Source organism: Berghia stephanieae, chromosome 4, assembly GCF_034508935.2.
Source record: "Berghia stephanieae isolate SIO BIC M18660-M18661 chromosome 4, UCSD_Bste_1.3, whole genome shotgun sequence".
NCBI classification, from domain to species: domain Eukaryota; kingdom Metazoa; phylum Mollusca; class Gastropoda; order Nudibranchia; family Aeolidiidae; genus Berghia; species Berghia stephanieae.
The window spans coordinates 2,499,113-2,503,635 of NC_088363.1; the positions used below are offsets into that span (position 1 = coordinate 2,499,113).

Sequence of the window (4,523 nt, forward strand, 5' to 3'; positions counted from 1 at the left end):
CACTTATCTACAAGAAGTACACAAATCACTCCATGAAATTTGACAAATTAGGCAAAGTCCAAGTCCATGATGATAGAATAAATAGTCATGATGAAATGAATCGTAAAATCAAAGAACTTTCGAAATCGATGTGTTCGCATTGAATCTCAAATTGAAAATGAAGTTAAGATTTCCAAAATCTTAGACATCGGTTCAATTTTTTGTAAGTAAGACAGAGGGCAGTAGAGACTGACCAATGAGAGCGATCGGTCAGTCAGAGGCCCCGCCCATTATTCATCGGTGGCCTTTGGAGTCAGGGTTCGTCACAGGTTGGTCACCAGGTGGTCACCATGCCGGCCTACCTACACCGATGAGGTGTATTGTTATGTAAGTTAAACAATGACTTTGACACTATTGTATTGTGATCGGAGATTATCTCTACGGGTGGGGGAGGGTGTGGGGTATACCGGGGTGGGGGTAGAGGCAAGGAAGGTTGTGCGGCTATGTGGTCTAGTGGTATGACACTTGCTTTCGGATCGGAAGGTCCTGGGTTCGAGCCTCGCGCTCGGCGCATAGTCGAGTCCTTGGAAAAGGCTCTTTACTCACATTCTCTCACCGTACTCAGGTGTAAAATGAGTACCTGGCCTTTAACAGCGTTGTCTTAGTCCGAAAAATTGTAATATCGCCTAACAGGCATCATGTCCCGTCTTACATGTTAAATGTTGCTGTTTACCAGGGACACCTTGTAAAGCGCTTTGAGCACATTTAGTGGATATTACGCTAAATAAAAGCTCATTTTAAAAAAAAGTACCGTTTATTTTACCTCTCTACCCCAATCCCAAAGAAAACTGAATATGTGCCTTCTTTGATTGGGAATTAAACCTGAGACCACCTACAAGGCTTTGTAGTCTTGTGGTGAGGTATGAAGCTCGGACTGTGAGGCGTCTGCTTTGAGTTCCAATCCAGGCGGCGTAACGTAAGTCCTTGGGAAAGGCACATTACTCATATTCTGTCACTGTACTCAGGTGCAAAACTAGTACCTGGATGGTATCAGCGTTGTCTGTATCAAAAAATAAATATGATATCGCCTTGCATGTGTTATCACTTCTCCTAGATGTTATTACTTTTTTTTCGGGGGGGGGGGGGGGGGGGGGGGGGAGCGAGTCATCTCGGTGTATTTTTCTTTTTTTTTTTTTGGTTATTATTATCCTTTCTTTGTTTTTTTTTTGTTTTTTTGTTTTTTTTTGTTCGTCTGTTTATTTTTTATTTGTTTTTGTTTGTTTGCTAGAGACGCTTTGAGATATTGCGCTTCATATAAAAATATAAAATGACTCCCTTTCGCAACGACACCGTGGCTCAGCCGTACGAATTTGCTTGGTACCCGAACGGTACCGAGTTCGATCACCCGCCTCTGCGCTGTGTGACTTTGAGCATGTCACCTCGCCATAGCTCAGTTTGCGGCGCTGTATTGCGGATAACGCCTGGATTATTCCAGGCTTTTCCTTGGAATAGACCCTTGTAGAGATAAATTTCCCCTGTGGGAGGAATAAAGTTATATAAAGTTATTATAAATGTTATTTTATATTTTTTTTTTATCCCATCGCCAAGCATGCCTTAAAGTAATATAGATAACCATCAAACAAATTAGGTGTGATGTCAACAGGAATCACTCATGTTGTCTGAGTGAGCAAATTGGGGGTAAATAATCTTGCCCAAGTAAAACAAACGTAAGTGCTCGGCGCATAGTTGAGTCCTTGGAAAAAAACTTTTTACTCATATTATCGCAACGTACTCAGATGTAAATGAGTACCTGGCCTTTAACAGCGTTGTCTCTCTGTCGGAAAAAAAATGTATTATCGCCTAACAGGCGTCATGTCTTTTTCTGTATGTTACGTGTTGCTGTTGGTCAGCAACCATTTGTAAAGCGCTTTGAGCACGTTTAGTGAATATTGCCCTATATAAATGCTCAACTCTTTTTTATATATTTACAAATTCTTCGTTTGATAAGTTTCTAGATATAAGAATACACGTAATCCCACAATTCATTTGTAACACAAACCTGGGGCGTTATGGCTCATGACGGACAACGTGGGGTAATAATTTAATCCTATTAATTTTTAATTGATTGTTTGTCGCGAACTTTGTCGTCGTCGCCAAAAACAACACAACGTTGTCGCGTGTCGTGTCACAATCAGGGTATTTCTTTGATTGGCCGGTGAGAAGGTGACAATGTATATTTTTGGTCACAACTACAGTTGTATATGTGTGTGTCTTTTTTCTTCTACTTCTAATTTTGTGTCTTTGGTTTGTTAGTTTGTGTATTGCTATTTGGGATTTTTGATTTTTTTTCTAGTTTTCGTTTGTTTGTTTGTTTGTTTTTTCACGGGGAGAACGAGGGGGGGGGGGGGGGGGGGGGGGGGGGGGGGGGGTGTGCTTGTTTTTCTATTATTGCTGTTGGTGTTGTTTTTTTTGTTTATTTTGTTTTTGTTTTGATTTTTTTCAAAATTTCTTTTTATTTGATTTGGCTTTTTTTAAATGAGAATTTTAAGATTTTTATTATTGACACAATATCTACCAAAGTGATATATATATATATATATATATATATAATATATATATATATATATATATATATATATATATATATATATATATTGAATCGTGTTTGATACAAATATGGTACGAAAAGTGCTCGACATGTAGTAATGGAGCGAATTATTATTTAAAATATTTACCACAATGTTTGGGGCAGTCTACATCAATGTTTCAGGCTTAATTTGCCATCTTCAGGACTGAGTTGTTTTGTATATATATAAGAGGTATCAATAATAAAGATCTTAAAATTCTTATTTCGCCTTTAAAAAAAAAGCCAAATCAAATAAAAAGAAATTTTGAAAAACTAAAACAAAAACAAAACAAAAAACCAAACAAAAATCAACACCAACAGCAATAGTAGAAAAACGCTTATATAAATGGGCGGTGAGAATGTGACAATGTTTATTTATAGTGTGTAATGGTAACGTTAAGTATATAGTGATTTAAAAAAAAAAAAAAACAATTTGTGACACATCGGCTCAAAACGGTGATAAAATGTCGGGGTGATTGAAACGCTAAAAACAAAATTTATTTACAGTCCGAAATATGAATTATAATAAAATAAATAACATTCTCTTTATTCATCCAGTAGGTGAAATTTGTCTCTAGGGTCTATTCCAAGGGGAGAATGGATCATGGAATAACCCAGGCGTCAGCCGCAGTGCAGCGCCTCAAATTGAGCTCGAGCGAGGTGACTTGCTCAAGGCCACACAGGGCAGCGGCGGGTGATCGAACCTCTTACCTTTCGGGTACGAAGCAAAGACCGTACCACTGAGCCACGCTGCCCCCTGAAACATTACCCATATGAGAATTGAGGTGCGGCTATGTGGTCTAGTGGTATGACACTCGCTTTCGGATCGGAAGGTCCTGGGTTCGAGCCTCGCGCTCGGCGCATAGTTGGGTCCTTGGAATAGGCTCTTTACTCACATTCTCTCACTGTACTCAGGTGTATAATGAGCACCTGGCCGTTAACATCGTTGTATTGTCCGAAAAATTGTAATTTCGCCTAACAGGCGTCATGTCCCGTCCTACACGTCTAGTGAATATTGCACTAGATAAAATCTCAATTAAAAAAAAAAAAGTTGTAATGTTGTATTAAAGAGAATTACACAGACAGACAAAACCTGATATAGCGCAATTCCAGACATTTCAACTTTAAACCCCTTCTTTGTGGCTATGTGGTCTAGTGGTATGACGCTCGGACCGGAAACTGTAAAATGAGTACCTGGCCGTTAACAGCGTTGTCTCTGTCGGACAAAATTGTAATATCGCCTAAAAGGCGTCAGGTCATGTCTTGTTCTACATGTTACGTGTTGCTGTTGGTTATGGACCCTAGGTGACAACATGAATGAGGTGTTGCTTTTTTTTGTGGGGGGGGGGGGGGGGGGGGGGGGGGGGGGGAGGGGGGGAGGTGTGGAGATTGTGTGTGTGTTTTTTTTCTTCTTCTTCTATTTTTGTGTCTTTAGTTTGTTGGTTTGTGTTTTGTGTTATTTGGGATTTTGAATTTTTTTTTTTCTGTTTCTATTTTTTTTTTGGTATTTTTTTTTTACGCGGGGGATGGGGGGGGGGGGGGGGGGGAATGGGGGGGGGGGGGGGGGGGGGGGGGGTGAGTCATCTCTGTGTATTTTTCTTCTTTATTTTTGTTATCATACTTTATTTGCTTTTGTTTTTTTTATTTAAAAGGCGAAGTAAAAATTTAAATATCTTCTTTTTTATGGATGCTTCTACTACAAAAGTGATATATATAATTTATATATATATTATATAATATTTATATATATATATATAATATATATAATTATATAATATATATAATGTGTAATGGTAACGTTTAACGTTTAGTGATTAAAAACAAAAAAAAAAAAACAAAACAAACATTTGTGACACATCGGCTCAAAACGGCGATAAAATGTCGGGGTGATTTAAACGCTAAAAACAAAATTTATTTA

The 4,523-nt window shown here is 38.4% G+C and overlaps 1 protein-coding gene across 1 annotated transcript in view; it reads right to left on the bottom strand.

Annotated features, from left to right (window-relative positions):
- Positions 1 to 139, bottom strand: part of LOC144971664 (uncharacterized) — a 12,316-nt gene extending 12,177 nt beyond the window's left edge. The window contains exon 1 of the mRNA XM_078912738.1: positions 1 to 139. This exon is cut by the window's left edge and continues 859 nt beyond it. The gene's annotated coding sequence lies outside the window, so the exon portion shown is untranslated.
- Between the last annotated feature and the right edge of the window lie 4,384 nt (positions 140 to 4,523).